General features: G+C 39.3%; 1 protein-coding gene across 6 annotated transcripts in view; it reads right to left on the bottom strand.

Moving 5' to 3' along the window:
- camta1a (calmodulin binding transcription activator 1a) overlaps positions 1-25,394 on the bottom strand; it is a 492,714-nt gene that overhangs the window by 173,263 nt on the left and 294,057 nt on the right. The gene's annotated exons all lie outside the window — the stretch shown is intronic.

The following is a 25,394-nucleotide window of genomic DNA, read 5'->3' as shown; positions in this document are numbered from 1 at the left end:
TCACGAAAAGGCATTTTTCAAATTGTGTAATACTTTTCTGGCACACCTCAAGTGCAAGTGAAAGAAAATAAAATAATAAAATAAAATAAAAGGACAAGTTGAGTAGTCCCTCTTAAAGTACAAAAGATACACAATGAATACTGTGCTCTGGTCTTGGCTGTAAGAGGCACTTTGCTGACTGTGTCCCCTGTGTGCCAGAGCAGGAGGACAGTCCTTTGTGTTGCAGAAGTCTTGGGCCATTGAATTTCCCGTGTCAGCAATTCTTTGCTGGGGACAGATCCCCAGAGGTGCTGATTCTCCCTGGGCACCCCACTGTGAATGACGTCCACCTTCTGTTCACATCTAGAGGGGTAAAAATGGGCCACAATCTGACCCATTTGAATGACTCCCTCCACTGTGTGAACCTAACTGTCCTTAAAAGCCTAAAGTGATGATAGGAGAGGTCATCTATAACCACTAGGAGAGCAGGCACACTATTATCAACACAAAGATGGTCTGAGAAAGAGTCTCAGAAGGTAAATAGCTCATGGAGAATGTATTTTGTGAGAAATGGTAGCAGACTTCTGCACTCTGACTCTAGGATAGTTTTGTCCTTCATGTTTTTTTTTTTGTGTTGTTGCTTTCTAGTTGAATTCAATCACATTTTTACACTACTCTTGAGCATTTGATTTATCCTTACTTGTCTTATACATTGCATTTGACTATAAATGTTCATTCCAGAACATGACTGTGGGCTACAAGATGTACTCTTCTCTTTTCAATTTCTATGTCTGGATGCAAATTGGCCTATGAAAGAAAAGAATTTCCTAAAATCAAGTTTTTCTAATTTACCATGCAAAATAAGTCTCTTTCACCCTTCCATTTTCTTTATTTACCAAATGGCAATTTAAAGTGTTCCACTGCTTGTCTCACATATAGTGTTAGACTGCAAAAACAGTGGTGCAATTAGTCATGGCTCTCACATAAGATCTCAAACAAGCAGAACAGCTAAAATAAATGAACTTTAAGATGTTTGAAATGCATTATCAAACAATTCATAGAATCTTTCAATGCAAAAATTCAATTCAATTCAATTCAAAAATACTTTATTAATCACAAAGGGAAATTAAATTAAAAATAAAATAAAATAAAAAACAACAACTTATCTTTGGTTCCCTCTCAAATGACTGAGCCCCTCACCATAATGTAAATAAATGATCTTGGACATTCTTTCAAGATTATTTGCACTATATTTATGACCCAAATTACGGTTGTTACCTATAGCTGCCAATTATGTCTGTCGATAACTGTGGGACTGTAGGCCAAATGGTAAAATGATTTCTTTGTCTTTTTTTGAACATAGTCTTCTCTATTCACCACAGAAGAAGTAGTAGTAGTTCTATTACTGTTAGCTAGGTGTAACTAATAAATTGGCCAGTGAGGGTATATCAAAACCTGTAGCAGCTGGCCTGATGCACTATACTTATGAAGCTCCCCCAACACTGTAAAAAGTATTTTCCAAATCTACAAACACATTGAGGCTTGTTGTACATGCACTATCAATCACTCAGCCTGTAGCCAGCTTCCTAGTCATTTGACACAATGTTCTTCAACTAGGAGCACACACATATTTGCAGAACAAAAACAGAACGAGGCACTGCAAATTGTTTACAACCTGGCCTCGGGCAGAACATGATGATGGAGAAGGTTACAATACAGGTCTGTCCCACTGAAACTTTCACAACCCACCTGGATGGAAATGTTTTCATAAGCGTATCAAATTCATCAAGGGGCGATTTTATGGGGGTTGTAAAACAAAGTGTAAAAATTACAGAGCCACAGGCCAGAGAAGGTTTAACTTTCAATGTTCCTGTTGTGACCAGGAACGGGGCTTGAACATCTCTCTGCAGACTATGTTATTTCTCTCTAGAGTAATTTCATGGTCAACATGGGCAGGGTTGCAATACTTCGGACACTCGTAACACAGGCGGGATGGCAGTTTAAAGCAGTATCATGACTACTAATGTATAATTATACACACAGTCACAGAGGACAACCTCAGCCTATCTGCAACAACAGAATCAACTAGTTCCTTGTTGAATAAAGTAACTATCTGTCATACCAAATGATTACAATGCACTTAAAAATATCTGTTTGGAAAAACATACATAAAAATACCTTGACCTACTGTGTTACAGATACACATACAGTAGTTAGGTCTTGATAAAAGTGCTGCAGTTTTTTCTTAGATGTCCCCATGATGGACAAGCTAGACGCTATAAGATGACTGTCTGGATAATATCTTAGATAAGACTGCAGCTGCAGGGGTCAGATGGAGAAACGAAAGATGGGAAGAAGAGTGAGAGAGATGCGGAGCTGCAAATGAATGCAGAAGCTGTAGAACACCTTGACAGGCAGATATCTTGCTATGCATGAGATTTACCTCGGGGGACGTCTGGCTAATTTCCTATGAAAACAGCAGGCTAGTGAGGCAGGAAGCATAAGTAGGAAGTATAACAGAGAACAGTGAAGAGGTAAACTATTTTCAGTCAAGAGACAAATCTACTCAGACTGAATTCTGTTGTCTGTACCTGGTAGAGACAAATAAATGGAAATAAACTACGGAAAAACAGAATAACTGGGCCCTTTTCTAGATTAAGGAGTGTTAGTAATAGGTATATGATTCTTTTACACTCTTCCATATGGTGGCTCATTTGTATGTTGATTGGGTGCCATGGCTCCATTGCGCCTAGTTTCTCATCAGTTTTTGATCCAAACCCCAAACAAAAAGAAACACTCATTGCAAATACATTATCACTTACATTCACTTTTTCCCTCTAATATACAGCCTCAGCTTACACTCCAACTGTCAGTAAGGGGGAAAACTGAATAGCAAACAAGTTTTCTTTTAGTCTAGTCCCTACAAGAGAAATATGGTCCCTTGGTCTCCAGACACACTTGATATACAGCGGCAGCAAATTAGCCAAAAGGCAGTAAATGTGGAATGACTTGATATTCCAATCATCTGCATGATATCACAGCACAAAAAAAAGAACAAAGTCATCCGCCTTGAGTTGATTAGTGAAGAGCGCAGGCAGAAGAACACAATTGTCTGTCTCAACTAGAAACACACTCTTTTCCCTCCAAAGGCCTCTGCCTAATGGAAGCAACCCGCAGAAAATGTGTACAAATATTCCAGCTGGAACAGAAAGGCTGTCTGATCAGTGCAAGTTGCTGATCAACGGTGGTAGTATATGTTCAGAGTTATTGGAAAGTAGAAAGGGAAGGAAGAAAGAGAGAACGAAGGAGAGAAAATAGGTAAAAGAGTGAAAACAGAGGTTGCTCCCAGAAAGGTCAGGCTGATTGTCTCTGCCCAAATATGCTGGCCTTTTCAAAATTAACTTGGCAAAGGCGATATTTTCCACAAAGGCGGCATCATGAATCAAAGAAGCGTCTATAGTTCATCCCTGAAAGCAAAGCAACTTGCCTCTCTGTGAGCTACACTCTTCCTACTGATGGTCCACCCTCCCGTACAGCGCTGACATCTCCAATAATTATGTAATTAACACCATGGCAGGCCTGATTTCAGAGAAAGTACATTATAATTGCATGTGGTCGTTCATTAGTTTGGCTAAACATTTGGTACACTGTGCGCAAGGGTGGTAGGGTGCCAAGGGCTACTTGTTTTTTTGGAACACAAAAGCTGTGTCAATGTCTTGATTGGTCCTTGCTTGATACCGCTGACAGTACAGGTTTTTTTTAATTCACCGATAATTACCCTCACTCCCTGATACAATAAAAAAGTCACTGGTCTTTGCTAAGACTAACCAATTGGCTGCACTCCTTTTGTCCCTTGCCTTATGGTCTTTTGTCTGGCTCAAGACTGAAACTGATTTTACAAATGTAGAAAATAACAAAAATAAATTTCAAAACGTATTATCACAGCAAATTTAGCTGTGACATTTTTTAAGGCACAAGTACAACTGTGAGCTATTTGTAATGGACTCTAAAACAGAAGCAAAAGAAAGTTTCACAGTGGAATGTTTTAACTGTACAAAGTGCATTGCATGGTTTAGACAAATTTGTTTAACCGGAAAATGGAGGAGAAATATCTGTAAGTTTCGAGCTTTAACATGTTGCTCAACCAAATCACTTTCTCACTGATAGTCATGTATTTAAAATGGAATTGGTCCCACTTTGCTATCCTGTAATGAAATACATTTCTTGGGATTAGTGAATCACACCATTATGATGTTACTGTCTGGTTAGGCAGACAGACCACTGGGTCCCAGTAACACCATATCTGTCCCTGTCCCTGTGATGATTTCTTCAATTAAGCCTTCCTGGCAGAGGAGGCCAAATGCTTAACTAGGCAGAATTGGAGCTGCCACTAGCTAGAGGTAGCAATGGGCTCCACTTCAACAGCTCATTCATCAGCCCCGGCACTACCACCGGGCCACCTGTTCTGACACCATGCAGGGTTGGAGTCATTTGCATTCTGCTCTGAGCATCTTCTTTCCCCTTCCTCACTTTCTCTCTCCTTCTCTCTTTCTCTGTCCATACAAGTTTTAAAGTTCCTTAGTAGCAAGTCTGGCAGATAATTGAATATCAGGGTTTGACTTAGTTTGAAATCAATTTGGGAAGGGGCTTTTCATTCATTATGCACCTTGGCTTTGGTGCTACATCTAAAATCCCTCAAACTTTGGCACGGGCCCCAACGTCATCAATTCAAAGTGAAATTAAGTAGCTTTGAGTTGGATTGACAGGCCAGCAGATCATGATCGGCCAGGGAGGGTCAGTTGCGAGGGGGAACGTGTGGACTTTCATTTCCTCCCCTCTCCTGGGGTGTATCTCTCTTCTGTGCTCTTTGTCACCACCAGGTGTTGCTGTGAAATAAGGAGAGAGGTGTCGACAGGAGGCAGCCATGCACATAGCTTGACATTTTAGCCATCTCCCTGCAGAGGCTATTGTGTGGGTGGATGTGCATATTCCCAAATGTATATCAATTTGTCCTGTGAACATACACATGGGGATAGGTGCAGGCCTGTATTTTAAGTTGGATTTTTAAGTCAATGTTTGCCCATATTTTTAACTTTCTACCTTTGATTGTTCTACATTCAATATGAAAAAATCTAAAAGTTAAACGTTGTGGAACAGTAGCTATCGAGGACTGGACTTGAGCACCCCTCATTTAACAAACACCATTCTAGCTCTGGCTGTATGGTTAGGGTCACTGTCTTTTGCATTACCTAAAAGGTTTTTTATTTATTAAGATTCAGGAGGATCCCTTATCCCCACAGCCTGATGGTACCACTATGTATGACTGTGGGGATGGTGTGTTCAAGGTGATGTACAATCTTAGAGTTCCACCACACATATTGCATGTAGCCCAAACATTCAAAGTTGTGTTTCATCTTACCAGAGCATGTATTCCTGACCTGTCTAGTGTGTACCTTGGTTTTTGTCACTAATGTTCAGGGGACGTAATATACAACTGGGCTCTGTTCACTAATAAGTGACATATAAAGGAAAATGGTTGGACTGAATTCTATCAAGTTGTATCAAAGAAATGACATTTAATAAAAATTAATGGCACACTTTTCAGGCTTTTATTTGGTAAATAAATATTCTCTAATTTGTTTTTACATTCCGAAACCAGACATACATCTCTGGTGGTATTTTTCAGCTTGCTAACTGCAGCTACCTAAGTTTAGTTAGTAAGTGAACTTCAGCTCAATGGGATTGAAATAAGTTGACTTGGTCTGTCAAGAAACTAACTTTTTCCTCTGAGAAACTCTTTTCTTCTTTACTTTGTCTTAGCATTCTGGATTCCTGTCCTGTTGAATGATGAAATGCATTCCAATGATTTTACTGCATTTGGTTGAATATGAGAACACAGCCTTTACAGTACCACATTCATTCTCAGTCCACAGCAAGCTCATCAATAACTGCTGGTTTTCAAGTATCAATGCCTTTGCAGCCAAACATACCCAAGCCATAACAAAGCTTCTCACACATTTAACAGATGAGCTTGCTACAAACTTCCCCATTATGTAAAAAGAGACAGATTTTTCTTTTAGCCAACAGAAAAATATGTTCCACAACACTTCACGATTGCAACATGACATGGACATGAGTGGGAAAAATGCCAATAATCTTCATATTAGTCATTAACAACTTCTAGATCAATTCTGAGCTCTTTCAGCAAAAAAATAATACTCAATCACATAGTGCAAAAAAGTATGATTAAAACATTTAACTTCACAACTAATATTTGGTACAAATGCAGCTCACTGCTAAATGTTTTTCTCACTCTGCTTCATCCATTGACTTCCTTGTCTTGCTTGGCTCTTGACTCAGTCATCATCTTGCTAACTTGAGGCTGAGGTTGATAGCTAAAGACGCTAGATATGGTAATCCGTGGGCTGCTCTGACCTTGGGAGAGTGTGTTTGCATTGTGTCAGACCCCCTAATTCATCAGGGACAGGCCATTAGCTAACTATCCAGGCACACAAACACACAATGGAACAGGAAGGAAAGTTCTTGGGAAACAGCAGCGGCCCTCTTTCCTGAAACATCATTAGTTACTGCCTTTCAAAACTGCTGAATTGGGACACTTACCTGACTTGCCCCATTTTTTGCACCATAAGAGCTAAGATGTTGATGAATGGATGCATGGAGCTGTCATTTGCAGGAACTGGGGAGAATAGGGTTAAGGATACTTCCTAGCTAAACTGTGAAACAGGTGTAGACACAGAAGGGTGCAAAATACAATCCATTTACTTCTCATATTTACTTCAATTACCAAATAGGATATTAATTTAGATAATCAGGATCCAAACATTTTTTATCTCTTTGCGTAGGATTAGTGAATGAAGGAGAGGATGTGTAAATTGAGAATTTTCAAACAATTTCAAAGATGGTAATGGGCTGCCTCATGAGGTCAGTGGTTGTGAACAGCCTCATATATCTAGATGCCAAGAAAGATGGAATGGTAATTACTCCTGTGCATCTCTGTGCACAGACACAGCCTCTATCTTGTAAGCACCAATGATTGACAGCCTCAATAAGAGACTTGCACTGCACCCCCTGCCCTCTGCCTACCTCCCCCTGTGACAAGTGGTCAAACCCATTGTCTGGTGCCCCCCCAGGCGGGGCATGGGTGACATTCCCCCTCTTCTAATCCTGCCCATCACATCCATCATGCCACCCTGGTCACCCCCTGATAGGGCACAACTGAGGGAATCTAATAAGGAAGTCTAATTGCAGAGCAGGGGTAGCCAATACCAGACCTGAGAGGCTGGCTCTGCCTGGGCAGGCTCAGAGGACGTCAATAACACTCAACTGGTGTCGATTCATCAAACCTGCTTAATGTCATTAGCCCTGAGAGGCTCGCTTTCCCCCACCGCACCACATCCCTACCACCATTACCCTCCCAACTCTCAATCTTATTCTTTCATGTGTCAAACTTTCTCTCACTCACCTCCTCTTCTTGTTGCTACATCTATTCATCACCCGGTCACATTATTTTTTCCTACCTTCTTTCATATGCAATATGTCTACCCTATATAATAAATTTGCAACCTGCTTAGAACAAGGTGCATATGTGTCTGTTTTGATAGTAACCATGTGTATAGTCTTTATGTCATTGCTTCAGTGCAAAACCTTCTGACTTTCTAAGTTCTACCTTGATTTGGTTTTAATCTTCAGCCCTCATCTTCTGCTCCAATATGTTTTCCCTCCTGCTCTCCAACAACATGTGGCTTATATTCCAGCTGTTTATTAAACAATGCCAAAGCTTCACAGGAACAGGTGATGCAGGCAATTACTCCACAATTACCTGGGTAATTATGCAAAGGAGGAGAGAGAAGAGATGAAGAAGACTTTGGCAGAGGTGGATTGGCTAGGCTGGCAGTAGTTCGGGGCCCAGAATGGAAAGAAATTGAGACCTTGAAATGACAGTGCCAGAAGCAATGCACCTATAAAGGACGATGCATGGTTTTCCGTGCCGACAACATACATTTGTGCCAAATTTACATCCAAGAACAGAGGTTTGAACAGTCAGTTTCTGACTCAGTACACTGACATTTATGTTTGTGAAGCATTTCAAGGTACATTTATATGTCAGCTGTTCAGCTATATCACACCATGTAAACAGAAAGATTTGTCCTGATTGTGAAGGATATTTGAAAAACAAAGGAAACCCCATAATTTTGTTTTAGATGTTTTTTGTTTCATTTGTTTAAACACCTTGTTATAAAGAAAGCTCTGTACAATATTGTTTCAGTTCATCTTTCCAAACAGGCTATCAGAAAAAGACTGGTTACCAATATTAATGCATGCCAAGATTTTAAAGGTTACTGTTATAAAACTGTTAACTTTTTGTTATATGGTGTACATCACCTACCTGTTGCTGCACACTGTTGATCACACAGCTGAAAGAAGGCTACTACACTTTTCTCCATCTTACGAGAAAGACAAATTCAGCCGTCTGGAAATATTTCCAGTTTTGAAAAACTGTAATAGTATGAAAACTAAAAGACTACTACAGATCACTCTTATAACGGAAACAGCATTAAAAAAACAAAAAACAAAACAGTTGACAAGAGCACAGGTCTGTAGGCGGGTGACTGAAGGCTGGCTAGTTGAGTAGATAGCCCCAAATGATTACCCAGGTATTATTAGCTTGTAATGATCCCACCATTACTCTACAATGAGAGGAACAGCAAAAAGGGATAATACTCTGCCCATTAGGACCTTGAAAACCACAAAACAATTTTAAGTGTTTATTCTATATTTTAATTGAAGAAATTGCAAGCATGCCTATTGTAGGTGAAAGTAATGAATAATAAAATTATCACCATTATAATCAGTGTGTTACATAATTTTAACAATGGAAGGAATTATTTTTGCTTTCTTTTTAAATGAAGCAATTAGTTCATGAGAAACATTTGATATTGTAAAACTGGTATTTTTATGCAAAGTGATCATACTGTGAATATCGTATACTGTCTACAAGCAATGCTTGTTTTGTCTTTTTTACTATAATGTCATAAATGTTATGTTATCATGCTAATATAAAATCTGAGCTGTGACGTTTGTGATTTGTAGTATTTTCACTATTTATTGCCTGATATGACACTGGGTGAATTTGTTGGGACCAGCATTACTGGGAAAATTGGCGGCTGCCTTAAATGTTTTCACTTGTGAATAACTTTCTTACCGCATAATGATGGGCTCTAAATTGTTTGGAATTGGAAATTGACTTAAAACCCTTCCCTTATTGATGGGCAGCAATTGTTTCTTAAAGGACATTGCTGAAGTCTTTCTCCTTTGCTAGTGTTAACACACACCTATACAGGTCCTTCTCAAAATATTAGCATATTGTGATAAAGTTCATTATTTTCCATAATGTAATGATGAAAATTTAACATTCATATATTTTAGATTCATTGCACACTAACTAAAATATTTCAGGTCTTTTATTGTCTTAATACGGATGATTTTGGCATACAGCTCATGAAAACCCAAAATTCCTATCTCACAAAATTAGCATATCATTAAAAGGGTCTCTAAACGAGCTATGAACCTAATCATCTGAATCAACGAGTTAACTCTAAACACTTGCAAAAGATTCCTGAGGCCTTTAAAACTCCCAGCCTGGTTCATCACTCAAAACCCCAATCATGGGTGAGACTGCCGACCTGACTGCTGTCCAGAAGGCCACTATTGACACCCTCAAGCAAGAGGGTAAGACACAGAAAGAAATTTCTGAACGAATAGGCTGTTCCCAGAGTGCTGTATCAAGGCACCTCAGTGGGAAGTCTGTGGGAAGGAAAAAGTGTGGCAGAAAACGCTGCACAACGAGAAGAGGTGACCAGACCCTGAGGAAGATTGTGGAGAAGGGCTGATTCCAGACCTTGGGGGACCTGCGGAAGCAGTGGACTGAGTCTGGAGTAGAAACATCCAGAGCCACCGTGCACAGGCGTGTGCAGGAAATGGGCTACAGGTACCGCATTCCCCAGGTCAAGCCACTTTTGAACCAGAAACAGCGGCAGAAGCGCCTGACCTGGGCTGTTACATAGAAGCAGCACTGGACTGTTGCTCAGTGGTCCAAAGTACCTTTTTCAGATGAAAGCAAATTCTGCATGTCATTCGGAAATCAAGGTGCCAGAGTCTGGAGGAAGACTGGGGAGAAGGAAATGCCAAAATGCCAGAAGTCCAGTGTCAAGTACCCACAGTCAGTGATGGTCTGGGGTGCCGTGTCAGCTGCAGGTGTTGGTCCACTGTGTTTTATCAAGGGCAGGGTCAATGCAGCTAGCTATCAGGAGATTTTGGAGCACTTCATGCTTCCATCTGCTGAAAAGCTTTATGGAGATGAAGATTTCATTTTTCAGCACGACCTGGCACCTGCTCACAGTGCCAAAACCACTGGTAAATGGTTTACTGACCATGGTATCACTGTGCTCAATTGGCCTGCCAACTCTCCTGACCTGAACCCCATAGAGAATCTGTGGGATATTGTGAAGAGAACGTTGAGAGACTCAAGACCCAACACTCTGGATGAGCTAAAGGCCGCTATCGAAGCATCCTGGGCCTCCATAAGACCTCAGCAGTGCCACAGGCTGATTGCCTCCATGCCACGCCGCATTGAAGCAGTCATTTCTGCAAAAGGATTCCCGACCAAGTATTGAGTGCATAACTGTACATGATTATTTGAAGGTTGACGTTTTTTGTATTAAAAACACTTTTCTTTTATTGGTCGGATGAAATATGCTAATTTTGTGAGATAGGAATTTTGGGTTTTCATGAGCTGTATGCCACAATCATCCGTATTAAGACAATAAAAGACCTGAAATATTTCAGTTAGTGTGCAATGAATCTAAAATATATGAATGTTAAATTTTCATCATTACATTATGGAAAATAATGAACTTTATCACAATATGCTAATATTTTGAGAAGGACCTGTATGCTCCAAAACAAAATTTTTCAATGTGTTCAGGACAAAGTTTACAGTAGTCTAGTCTTCAGAAACTTAGGTTCCTTTGAGCCAAGAGGCAAGACAGTCCCAGGTGACAAGTAAAGGGTGTAGAAGTGCATGGAGATTGGTAAGGACAGAGGGGGAAAAAAAACTATCTGAAAAAAGAATAAAGGTTAAACAAGAGTTGGCAAGAAAATCAGTAGTTGCACGTAGTGCGTGTTGCCTTTAGAGCAGAATCAAATTGAATAAGTAAAGCGGCTTACTTTGTTGTTTTGCTTTAAAGATCCTTGTTAGTGCACATAAAGAGCAGTCAGTGTTGGTAGCATGCATAGTCTTTGAATACTCACTGCAGCTAACAACCAGTGTTGCTCTGCAATCATCCATGTGGACTGTTTTACACATTGACAGTGAAGCGCTTGTCAAGTGGGCCTGGCAAGCATATCTGGGGCTAAATTGAAGCATACAGTGGCTACTCTAAAACAAAATGAGTCAGATGGGAGAAGAGGGTCTGGCATATTTCCTGCCACGAGTATTTTGTGCACTTGGACTAAAGATATTTTCACTGGCAGGGTGAATACTAAATTGCTCTGTGTCAGCTCATCCCTTAAGGAGGATTGTTGGTGGGTATACAGCTTGCCCACACATGGTTTCTCCAAATAGCCTCCAGCCAGTCAAGCCATCTTAACTCTCTCCAGGCATCTCAATGTGATGCTGAGGCTGGAAGTTTACTTGTCTTTAGTCATGACTCCTCAAATTGAGAATCCTGTGAAAAATTTGTCTTCATGTTACTGATTTTTAAATCCCTGGAACATCTGCAGGTAGTGAGCACGGCATGCTTTTAAAAAAGATTTACTACAAAGATGGAAGCAAAACAAAATAAAAATGTCAGTGAATTTGCCTTTTTTTTTTCCTTTTTTTCTTTTCTGGTTCTACTGTCGAGTTTATGTCCTATGTGACAGAAGTAGTTGGTCACATGACCCTTATGTGTTAGTGAAGATGGGCATGAGGGAATAACTTCACAGCTCTGTATCTAAAATCTGTGGGATTAGGCTCCATTAAACATGGAGTGCAGCCAAAGCTTTATCTCAGGATTTTCACTCTGAGACAGAGGAGAGAGTGCGAGGGGGAGGGGGGCTGGGACGGAGAAATAGCAATGAAATGCCCTTCACCTTTATCGACCAAATTATATAAAAAAGGAGGGATGAGGAAAAATTGCTTGCCTGGTCAACAGTACAATGGTGCATAGCACTCGTGCATAAAATGCTAAAACGCTTAAAATCCAGGCAGGGACTCTTTACACTGTTCGCCTCTGTAGATATCCCCAGCACACACACACCTGTTCATATTTCCCTTGACACATTGGCTATTTCAAAAGAAATGACCACTGCTGATTATATGTACCTCTTCCTCTGATTGAAAAACCCACTTGCTTCTTCTTTTGTCCTAAAAAATTACAAACAAGTATATTGATAATTAAGAGTATGCTATTCACTGTATTTTAATACACTGGAGCAGCAGAGTTTTCTCACACTTTTAGGACTTTATCTGTGTCTACTGTCGTTTTCACTCAGAAAAATGACTTACAGCCTCCCTATAACTAGAGCCAGAATAAGGTGAGCATGCTGGGAGTCAGGGTGGTCCAGTGATGAACGCCCTCTGAGTTCCCCCCTTCATCCTCTTGCTCTCTCCCTCAATCTTCTCTCTCCTCTGGGCAGTTATCGATCGGATCTGCTCCTCTCTCAACTGGAGCCATGATTCATGTTGTTCCGACCGGTCTTCACTCACCACACACAGACACAGCTCAGTCATGCTCTTTCGTATCTATGTGTCCATCTGTCTCTGCCTGCTCTCCCACTCTCTGCCCTCGGGCAAGTCAACCTGCTGTCCATATATAAGGCCACCGTGGCCTGGTTTGCGCTTGAAAGTTCTGTCTTTTAAAATTTTGTTGTCATTAACCCTCTGAGTGTTTTTTTTTTTTGCATAAAGTACTTTATAGCCATATAACCTACACATTTTGAAAATATGAAACATAAACAAATCTCAATTGGGCTTTTCACTGTTCGTCAAACTAGATAATTAATAATAATGTTAATGTCATTATTAATTTTTAAAGTGCTTTTTGCCGGAAAAAAAAACCTATTTGTAGCCACACCTCTTTAAAACACAGGAAGCTATACGTGGATGAAGACACACATTTTAAGCCTTGGTATGGGATTATGGGATATTTTATATCCATGTGTGGTCACTTAAAAGATGTTTGCTACAAAGATCATCTAAGTAGAAAACTACTGAAGATGACATATTTCTTCACGTCCCACCAAGATTAGGAAACATTTGGAGTCTTTGATATAAGGGTGACAACAACCCAAACCTGACAGCAGAGGACACAACACAGTTCATCCCAAAGCTATGACAGATAGCTCAAGCAATGATTAACCAATAAGACCACAAAGGCTACCACAGCTGCTCTTTGAGAGCAAGAAGTGTCTCAGGAAAGAAATTGCTTTCTTCTATAGCATTTCTAACTATTTATGTTTTCGGTCAGTACAGAACATCTGATGATGACCACAGATCCTATTAAATTAATAACTGTTCTCTCTAAATGCCACTCCTGCATGTTTAGCAATGATAATTGGCTTAAGATGAAACAATTTCTTTTATTACTGAGCCCAATGAATGAGAACTTCTGATTCTACATCAGTATTTCAACTTCTCTACACTCCACAACATGCGTAGCATTAACTTGTAGTGACTTTATATTGTCTAACAACATTTTGGTGAGGGCACAGTAGCTGTAGAAGGACCTGTAGAGTTTTTGTCTGGCATAACAGATGGGCCTCAGAATGATATTTTGATAACTACATGTTACTGTACTGCAGTAAAACACTTTCCAGTAAAATTCAGACTGATTATGTAGTGAAAACCGAGATTTAGCTACCACTGCATAACTACCTGATATAAAGCAGACAATTCTAGGTACGCATTTTGTTTTGAGAAATGTTATAAGGCATGTCTTTGCACATCAGAGTAAAAATGCAGATCAGAACCACAGCAGAAATTACCTGAATACTACCTAAATGCTCTCAGAGTTTTAGCCTTTTGAATGATAGTTTTCAGTTCAAAATTATAGGCCGACTGGGTTTGACAGGCCATATTTAAATCCCCTCACATGGTGCTGGTGCATGGTGTAGGTATCTGAACTACTGCTCTCAGACAACATTTTTCATCAGTCCCATGACAAAGAGTTAACAGTCAGCATTTAAACTTTTGCTTTATGAACTAAAGTGCAAGCTGAAGACTTTGCTGTCACCACTGTTGTCTTGGGTGAACATTGTATTATGCACTGATAGCTGAGTTTGGTGTTCCACTCTTCAGCAAGTTTCGAGTGTATTTTAATAGTGTTTGCTTTGTTTCTTTTACATGTTTTCTTATGTGTTTCTCAATTTTGGAACTTTAAATTAATATAATAATATAATATGGATTCACAAGCCCGCACACAAATGTAAAGGAAAAGTTGTAAAAATAAGCATATATACCCTGCATGATAAAAGTCCCCTAGGAACTATGTAAAGCAATACATTCAGCTGAATGAATAATTTCATATTTCATGATCTATATTTGCCTGCTTTTACTAACACCAATTAAGTTAAATGGCATTCCTTGTATTACAAAAGATTAGAATAAAAGCAATGTGCTATTTTCAAAATACACATCGTTTTTTTCATCTCTCAAAGTGTTCTAAGCAATTGCAATGCTGAATGTGGATATATATATATATATATATATATATATATATATATATACACAAAGCAAAAACAAAACAAAACAGAGAAAAAGAGCTCGAGAGAGACAGAGATATGTACAGGCCTTGCAGGAGCAGAAGCACATAAAAGCCTAGCTTCAGCAGAGGCCCCTGCTCCAATGTGTAGAAATTAATTGAGTGAAAAAAATCTGCTGTTTAAGGTTGAAGTGGGTTATGGGAGGCAATGTAACAATTGTTTTCTGTTTGCCAGGGGCTATATATCGTTCATTCCGGCTTTCTCTCTCCTCTCCACTCGGCACTCTCCTCTCCCTCTCCACCCTCCTGCCTCCCTCACCATCCATCCACTTTCTGAGCTTTTCTTGCTCTCTTCTTTCATTTTCATCAGTCCTCTGTTTTGTCCCTTCTACAGTCTGTTTTCAATGTATTTTTTATCTTCCCGTTTTCTTTTGTCTCATAGGAGATGTTTTTGGTGTCATTGAATGTATTTTTCCAGTAATAACTGCATGCATTTAAAAATGAGTTTAGGGCAAATGTGCCAATATGTATATTTAGTGGTAAAATTAATTTGCATGTATGGCGGAACTTCGTACAATACCACATTTTGCCATCTTAGTCATGAAAGTATGTCAGAGAGTGAGAAAAATCACATGTTTGTTACAGCACATTTCTGCATGAGTACATTGTTATGTAGCGACACCGATGGTAACTGGGGACCAGTGTCAGCACACAGTGCAGAGCTATCTTAGCAAACCCCTTGGGCTTAGATAAGTGACTTGTTCTTTCATCACATTTAAATGCACAAAGGATAGTTTCCTGCTGCATTTCATTCCAATAACTAAAACAAAAGTTAAACCCAATTATTGATTAACATCAACGAAAAATATTAAATGCAAGACAGAAAAAGGGGACATCCATCAAAAAAAAACAAAAAAAAAACAGATATATATCCTGTTTAGTATAAAAAACATTGTTAAAGAAGCTGGAAGACCAGGTGATGAATAAAACTAGAAAACAAGAATAAAGTGCTGTCTTAGTTTATTATCTAAGTTTTTTCTCTGTAGCCTGAAGCAAAGGAGTTTAAACCTGTTTCCTGTGTTAAACTCATCTTCACCACCCTCTTATGTAAATATCAAACCTTGCAATATCACTCTGAGGAAAGCAGAGTTGCTCAGCCTGTATAAGTCTATACAAACACTTCCCCATTCTCTTTGAACTATGCAGTTCAAGTCATTATACATACTTTGAAGAGTGAATGTTTGAGCGCTGGGTACATTTTGATTTTGTCATTATTAAATGCAACACGGCAGCAAATTACATCTAAAGTACTGTTTTTCTGGTTAATATTGCATGGACCGAAGCGCAGTAGCCGGCAGAAGAAGAAACAGCTTATGATAAAGAAATACACATGTAACCGATATGAGAGATGCTTCTGTGTAGCAAATTGATCTCACTGAAAACGTCAACAGAGAAATATATATTTTATTCTTTTTGCCGATGAAGCATAAAAGCTGTTTTGGAATAGCAAAACTGCACAGGCGTTTAGAATAAAAGGACGATATTATCTCTTGACTCTTTCCTTAAAACCCATGCCTCCTATGCTCCCCTGTAGCTTCCATGTTGGACTCAAAATCAGAAATATGTTGAAAGAACCAACTAGGAAAAGAAGAGAGAAGGGGTTCTGCCAAGGCTGTTAAGTAAACCTGGCTTATCATATATACAGCCCACTTCATATGTATTTGGACCTCGGGTACAGCAGTATAAAAAGCCTTAAAACACCTTCATCATGGAGTGCAAGAACCTAATCTCAGACAGAAAAAATTAGAAATCTAATCATTAACTTAATAACAATTTTTCGGTAGGATCTCATATAAAAAGAAAATTTGTTTTTCAACATTTTTTATTTATACCTTAGACTTTTTGAGTTGATCATACTTTCTGGTTCGTATTACATGATTTCCTAGGATGAAAATACGAGGCCCATTTTGCTCTACTTCCGCCTCTCTGCCTGCTCAGACAATTTCTCCTAAGCTCCCTGCCTGCTTGCATTCTTTTACTCCTAACTTTTCATCTCTTAGCCAAAATCACGGAAATATTGGACTAAAACTATTTCTTACCAGCAACTCCAAAGGATTATTATTATTTTTTTTTTTTCTAAAGGATTTTTGATGTTTTTAAAGAAGGACAAGTTGACGCCAGCTAATCAGCACAAGATGTCTCCCTTCACCACAGAGGACTTGGACAAACATTTACAGAAATTGGCTGTTTTGGAGATGAAAATCCATCAACTAGAAGTGAATGTGGAGGTGAATATGGGGTACAGCGATGATTCAACTCTGCCTGTGATCCCAAACAGTGGCAGCCAGCTCAACGACTCGGCCGGCAATCAGAACACTGAGCATAAACCTACCGGTAGACCCCCCCTGGCATGTTTTAGACGCATGCCCAAAAAATCAAAGTGGACGACTCACTGGAAGATCTCAGTAATTAAATAAATTAGAATGGCCAGAATTACAGAGAAATGCCCCCGTTTCCCCTGGGAAAAGGAGACTTCGACAGCGAGCTGCTGTCACAACAACTGATAGGAGTGAGACAGCTGGAAATAATGGAATTCTCCTCCAAAACAGATTTTCTCCACTACAGAATGAAAACCAGGAAAATGATCCATCTTCTGAGATCAATAAAAGGTTTGAGAACAACCTTCATTCTAAACAGTCTTCTCCTAAATTACAAGAGAAAAAGCACCCAACTGGACCAAGAACCCTAATAGTGGGCAACATAGCTGTGGATGGGATTAAAAACTTCTGCACCAAGAAAAACACAGAAGTTAAGATTGGTACCAGTAAGGTGGTGTCCGATATCTCAGAGAATATTCTTACAATCACAGAAAAGCGCCCGTCTCTAGAAAACCTTATTATACACTGTGGAGCCATGGATGATGTGGCTAAGAAAACATCTGAAGGATTGAAGGAGGATTTCACTCTACTTCTGAATATTGTTGGAGGTCTCAATATCAAGGTGTTTCTCAGTGGACCCTTTGCACCGATTTTCTGTAGAGATGAAATTTTTTCGAGAATTCTGATGATTAACAAATGGTTGAAAAAAAACGTGCTACTACATCTGAGAACTTCATCGACAACTTTAATATTTTTTGGGAAAAACGACAACTTTAAGCAAGATGGTTTCTGTTTGAACAAGCCAGGGGCCAGACGTCTCACATCTAATCTCTTCTATTCAGTAAATAATCTGCCAGCAGCTTCGACCTTCAGCAGAGAACATGGAGTATCAACAACAATGATAACGCTGCCTCCAACAGCTCCAGCAGAGACAACTGGCCAGTTGGCTGAGAAAGAGAGGTCATCACAAAAGGTCTCCCTGCCGAAATTCACAGGAGAAGTAGACCCCCCCGTTATACACCCCTCCCCCCCAAACTCAGACCCAGGCCGACCCCCCGGTTAAACCCCTCACCCCAGAATGTGACAGAAAGAACAAAGCCAAAAGGATAGGAGACAGTAATAAACAATCAAAAAAAGCCATAAAATGTCAGGTACAACCAGACACAGAGTTAATATCAGCAACTAACTCATATAAACTGGCTTTATTGAACAATAGATCTCGGTCAGAAAAATAATTTTTAATCAATGACTTCATTACTGACCACGATCTTGATGTTATGATTTTAACAGAAACATGGTTACATGAATTTAATGAAGATCCTATTCTGATAGAGTCGACGACTCCGAACTACAATTTTCTTTGTGACAGCAGACAGCAAAGAAAAGTGGAAGTGTGGCCACTTTGTTTAAAGATTTACTAAAGTGTAAAAAAGTATTTCTGACTCTTTTTGACTCTTTTGAATATTTGGCTCTCCAGGTAAAGAGCCTGGTCCGAACCATGTTCTTGAATATTTACAGGCCTCCTATCTCTATCTCCTCCTAATCGGGACCTTCAAATCACTTCTCTGTGAAGTCATTGATTAAAAATGATTTTCCTGACAGAGATCTAATGTTCAGTAAAGCCAGTTTATATGACTTAGTTGTTGATATTAACTCTGTGTGTGGTTGTACCTGACAGTTTATGGCTTTTGTTGATTGTTTATTACTGTCTCTTATCCTTTTGGCTTTGTTCTTTCTGTCATGTATAAGCACAGAGATTTTACAACTATCTCCTATTAGGGGCCCAAGTTTTTTGTGGACATGCTCATTTCTGATAGAGTTACCACTGGGGCCCAGACTGTATCACAGAGAAGTGATTTGAAGGTCCTGATTAGGAGGAGATAGATCAGGAGGTGGTGAAGGTCTGCGGCATTTGGAAGATGTTGGTTTAGTAGCAGGGCCTCGGCCACGGGGGGTGTTGAATGGAAAAGATGTCAGAGCCATTTAGGTCCCGATTTTAAGAGCTCCTTTCATGTTATCAGAATCCAGTAAAGTAAAAAGCAGGCTCAGTGGGGAGATGGGAGAGTTCTGTGCGGTCTGGGTCGGGGTCTGGGGTGAGGGGGGTTTACCGGGGGTGTCGGTCTGGGTCTGGGTTTGGGGGGATGGGGGTATAATGGGGGGGTCTACTTCTCCTGTGGATTTCGATGGGGAGAACTTTTGTGATGACCTCTCTTTCTCAGCCAACTGGCTGATTGTTTCTGCTGGAGCTGTTGGAGGCAGCATTATCATTGTTGTTGATACTTCATGTTCTCTGCTGAAGGTCGAAGCTGTTGGCAGATTATTTACTGAATAGAAGAGATTAGATGTGAGACGTCTGGCCCCTGGCTTGTTCAAACAGAAACCATCTTGCTTGAAGAGTTGTCGTTTTTCCCCAAAAATATTAAAGTTGTCGATGATGTTCACAGGTATGGTGGCACATGTTTTTTTCAACCACTTATTAATAATCAGAAGTCTGGAAAAAACTTCATCTCTACAGAAAATCGGTGCAAAGGGTCCGCTGAGAAACACCTTGATATTGAGACCTCCAACAATATTCAGAAGACGAGTGAAATCCTCCTTCAATCCTTCAGATTTTTTCTTAGCCACATCATCCATGGCTCCACAGTGTAGAATAAGGTTTTCTAGAGACAGGCACTTTTCTGTGATTGCAAGAATATTTTCTGAGATATCAGACACCACGTTACTGGTACCAATCAAAACGTCTGTGTTTTTCTTGTTGCAGAAGTTTTTAATCCCATCCACAACTGTGTTGCCCACTATTAGGGTTCTTGCTCCGGTTGGGTGCTTTTTCTCTGGCAGCTTAGGAGAAGACTGTTTAGAATGAAGGTTTCCTCAAACCTTTTATTGTTCTCAGAAGATGGATCATTTTCCTGGTTTTCATTCTGTAGTGGAGAAAATCTGTTTTGGAGGAGAATTCCATTATTTCCAGCTGTCTCACTCCTATCAGTTGTTGTGACAGCAGCTCGCTGTCGAAGTCTCCTTTTCCCAGGGGAAACGGGGGCATTTCTCTGTAATTCTGGCCATTCTAATTTATTTAATTGGTGAGATCTTCCAGTGAGTCGTCCACCTAGATTTTTTGGGCATTTTTGTAAAACATGCCAGGGGGGTCTGCCGGTAGGTTTATTCTCAGTGTTCTGATTGCCGGCTGAGTTGTTGAGCTGGCTGTCACTGTTTGGGATCACAGGCAGAGTTGAATCATCGCTGTACCCCATATTCACCTCCACATTCACTTCTAGTCGATGGATTTTCATCTCCAAAACAGCCAATTTCTGTAAAAGTTTGTCGAAGTCCTCTGTGGTGAAGGGAGGCATTTTGTGCTGATTAGCTGGCGTCAACTTGTCCTGCTTTTGAGTTCGATTATAAAAACATCAAAGTCCTTTAAAAACATAAAAAATAATAATAATAATCCTTGGGAGTCGCTGGTAAGAAGTTGTTTTAGTCCAATATTTCCGTAATTTTGGCTAAGATATAAAAACTTAGGAGTAAAAGAATGCAAGCAAGCAGGAAGCTTAGGAGAAAAGCGTCTGAGCAGGCAGAGAGGCGGAAGAGTGGCAAAGGAAGAGAAGCAAAGGAAGAGCGTTTAAAAGTTAGCACACAGCTTCACTTAATACAGCTAGAAACCACCAGTCAGGCTCGAAACCTGGGTGTAGTGAAGGACTCAGACCTGAACCTTCAGAGGCACATAAAGACAGTAACAAGGTCGGCCTTCTATCACCTAAAGAACATCTCCAGGATTAAAGGACTAATGTCTCAGCAGGAGCTTGAAAAACGAATTCACGCGTTCATCTTTAGTAGAACTGATCACTGCAACAGTGTCCTCACAGGTCTGCCTAAAAAGTCGATCAGACAGCTGCAGTTGATCCAGAACGCTGCTGCCCGCGTCCTCACTAGAACTAAGAAAGTGAAGCACATCACCCCGGTTCTAAAGTCCTTACACTGGCTCCCAGAGAATAGACTTTAAAATATTTCTGTTGGTCTATAAATCACTAAATGGCTTAGCACCAAAATACATAACAGATTTGTTGTCAGTGTATCAACCACCCAGACCTCTCAGGTCTTCTGGCTCAAATCTACTCTGCATACCCAGAACCAGAACCAAACATGGAGAAGCAGCTTTTAGTTCTTATGCTCCACTAATCTGGAATAAACTCCCAGAAAACTGCAAAAGCGCCGAAACCCTAAGTTGCTTTAAATCAAGATTAAAAACATATTTGTTTAGAGTGGCCTTTGAATGTGTTATCTACACATTATTAGTTAAGTTTTCGGTCCAAATGTCCTTTCATTTTCTTATCCATCATTCTATTTTCTCTTTTTTTTATTACCTCTACTGTTTGATTTTCTGTATCATTGTAATGTTTTTCCTTATGTACAGCGCCTTAAGTGCCTTGTTGCTGAAAAGCGCTATATAAATAAACTTGACTTTACTTGACTTAGACATTCTTCAAAATTGGACAGAAAGGAGAACATGACATTCAAGTAAGGTACATGAGTTTTTATATTCATTCATTGGGAAATGGCGACAAGAAAAAAGTTTTTCTTTTTTGTACAAAGATCGATGATCAAAGATCCCTCTATATATAATCTAACCTGGTAAAATGTTAAACAAGACTAAGTGCTGTTCTACTGGTAAAAACAGGTTGTGCAAAGTATTAACAACATGTTGTCTTTTCACCCCTGAATCAAAGGTACTTAAAATAAACATTCTATTTTTCAAGTAAAAAAATGTGTGAAATTATCCCTCTTTGATAAAAGATGACTAATAAGTTTAGGGCTTTCACCAAATTTTCATCAGGAGTGCTTATAAATGTCAGAAGGATTTAAAAGTTGGCCACCAAGGGGAGGTTAGGGGGGGCAAAGACAAGTTCTATACGATTATAGGGGTTTAAAAAAATTCTTCAAAGAATACAGGTATACACAAACTTGATCCCCATTAACAAAACACTGGGGAGGAAGAAGGTATGTTTTATCAGGCTAAATATTAAGTCTTGCCAAAGGAACATAGTTATACAACATAGTTAATTCTTAAATCTGTGCAATGGCTTCCTGTTCAGAAAGAATATATTTAAAAATTCTATTTTTGCCCTATAAAGCACTAAATGGTCTTGGGCCAAAAGACATGTCTGATTAGGTTGTTAGGTATGAACCATTTAGATCCCTCAGGGCTTCAGAGACCTGCTTACTTATGGTTCCCATCGCCAGAACCAAACAAGGTGAGGCAGTTTCTATGCTCCTCTAGAACAAACTCCCTAAAAACCTGAGATTGGCAGAAACTATTTGTTACTTTGAAGCATGACTAACAGCATTTTTTTAGCAGCAGCTTTTGATCAAAGAATCTGACCAACAAACTGTTTGGAACATTTGTTTCTTTTATTCCTTTAATATCTGTATTTTAACAGCTGTTTATTTTATTCAAGGCATTTATGGCTAAAGGCTTGTTTATTTTCTTTTTCTGTATTTGTTTTGATGTCCCGTAAAGCTTTTTGGATTGCCTTTTATATGAATGGTGTTATATAAATATAATTGCCTTGCCTAGATACACTTCTGAAATTCTGTTATGGCTTTTGGTTCTGGTGTGCCAACCCAAAATTATATGTGGCCCCCATTTGGCGACCCCTTAGAAAGCTTTCAGGAGGCACCCCTGCTGTATATGTTTTTTTTCATAATATGGAAACAAAAATAAGACAGAGGAAAGAAAGATGGAAAGAAAAAAAGATAAAGATGCAAGATAAAAACAGATAAAGCCCTGTAGATATATGTATGAGACATTTTATGCAATTTTGTAAACCTTGCTTTGATTTTAGCTTGGAGTCAGAGATCAGCTGACCCCATAGTACTGGCCTCTAGACGGGAAACCCCTGAAATCTATGAAGCAGCCAAAACCTGGCTTTAGATTATTTAACACACATTTTGCAAAGAACTGTAAAGAGAGGTGAGAGCTTGAGCAATGCTGAACCGACCTGAATTTCTTTGAACTCATACCTTTAAATTCATGTGGATCAACAGTACCCAGGAATGATTTGACAACTGCACCGGAGTGAGCTTTCAGTGCATAACACTGGATGCTATTTCACTTGGCATGGCTATTTTCTGTGGAATATGAATATCTGAGGAGTATTCTGGCCTGAATCTGTGAAATAGTGGAGGGCAAAATACTTGGTTAAAGGTGCCGATTAACATAAAACTCAGGCCCCATTTTGCCGATGGGTCTGCGTTTGGTTCATCAGACTAAACAAAAGCAGGATTCACACTCAAAAGCAAACCATTGAGTCATGAAAAGTCTGCTTACAGCCCACGGAGTTTTGTTTTGTTCACTCTTTCTACAAACCTCTTGCCCTGACTTTGCATTCTGGGCCTTAGTTCTGCTCTGATACTCCCTAAGGGGGCCTCATATATTAAACTTTGTTGATTTAGTGCACAAACCATATTAATGATAATGAGAAACATATAAAGAATCTCTGTTTCAAGACATCTTATATTATCCTGTGACCCATTATTCTTTAGAACTTCAATATTTCAATACACCCGGAAGGGATCATCTAAGACGCTGCTATGGAATGCCTCAATCAAGCCCAGCTTATAAATGGAGGCCAAGTGCTAGAGTTCTGGAACAAATTAAAATATCTTCCTGTCAATTTCCTTGAGGACATATTGTCCCCCTCTTTCAAAGTACACAGGGACCACTGATACCTCAGCATTACAACACTACACAAGGCAACAACTGGTAAATTAAATAACCTCAGTTTCTTTTAATGGACAATTTCTTGACAAACTCTGTATGCTTTATACTCGGTCTCTACAGCAACCATTCTAAAATCAGCCTCTCAAAGTTGGCTGCTGGCTTAAAAGGGTGATAACCAGGTCAGTAGAAAAGGGTTTAACTGTTACTGAGTGATGTGGCAATTGTAAGATGTAAGAGACAAAAACTAATTACGATGGGCTTTAAGAAAAAACACGAGTAAAGTGGTGGATGCTCCTCAAGATGAAAGTAAGCTGTTCATGTGGGAAGGCTTTAGTTCAGTTGCTAATAACTACATAACAACCCTCATTAAGACTAGGCAGGAGCAGAACTCTGCTTTTATCAACTATCTAGGAAAAAAACACTAGAATATGCAGTTTTGTTCATAGAATGATTCTAATAAATACTTAAAATTATTGAAAATGCACCTGCTAATTTTCTTCAGAATTGCATTCAGTGGGCACTTTATGAGGTACACCTTGCAGGTACTAGGTTGGACCCCATTTTAATCTTTATAACTCCCTTAATTTTTGGTAGCATAGATTTGGTTAGAGTCTGAAATGTTCCTTAGATAACAGTCCATATTGACATGATAACATCACCAAGTTGCTGTAGATTTGTGAGCCTAATTTTCTTGTAAATCTCTCATTCAACTACATCCCAAGGCACTTTGTTGGATTGTGGCATCTAATGATAGCTAAGCTAATATCCCACTCACCCGTACAAAACCAGCAGCCTGAGCCAATAAAACAAAGCAAGATGAATTTATGTTTTCTTGTTGTTTAAGAATTATGACCCTGCTATCTAAATTTTGCAATTGAAATCAAGACTCAGTCAAACCAGACAACGTTTTTCCAATCTCTTATTTTTGAGATTTAGTGAGCGAGTGGGAACTATAGCCTCAGGTTCTAGTTTATAGCTAACAAGACTGATCTTCTGCTGCGGTAGCCCATCTTTTTCTGTGGTCAATATGTTGTATGTTTAGAGATAATACTTTGCATTTCTAGGTTGTAATGCGTGCTTATTTGAGCTACTGTTGTATTTATTTTATTCAGAACCAGTCTGCCCATTCTCCTCTGACCTCTGACTTAAAAAAAGGTCACACAACTAACCCTAACTGGACATTTTATTTTTTATGGACCACTTTGTAAACCTGAGAGATGGAGAGGTGGTTAAATAAAGTATATTCTTTGTAAGCTATCTTTGCATTCATTTAAGCTGTAAATTTAGCTTTTCTAGAACAGCATCACAGTTTTTCCAGCAACATTGACAGCTGTGTCAGCAGCATCTGTCTGAAGGCTAATATCAGGAAACAAACAAAAAAAGAATAGGACCTCAAATGATTTCATGTATAATTCCTGTTTAGCCTATTGAGGACTTCATGTTATCAAATACAACAAATTGTTTGTTCCTGTTTAGATATGGTTCAAAGCATGATAATTCTTCTAAGACAGAATATAATTTAAAGATTTTGGAATTAAAATATTGTGATTAACTTTG

This window comes from Girardinichthys multiradiatus, chromosome 1 (genome assembly GCF_021462225.1).
Source record: "Girardinichthys multiradiatus isolate DD_20200921_A chromosome 1, DD_fGirMul_XY1, whole genome shotgun sequence".
NCBI classification, from domain to species: domain Eukaryota; kingdom Metazoa; phylum Chordata; class Actinopteri; order Cyprinodontiformes; family Goodeidae; genus Girardinichthys; species Girardinichthys multiradiatus.
Note: the sequence above shows the minus strand (reverse complement) of the source record. Positions and strands in the feature narration are given on the sequence as shown.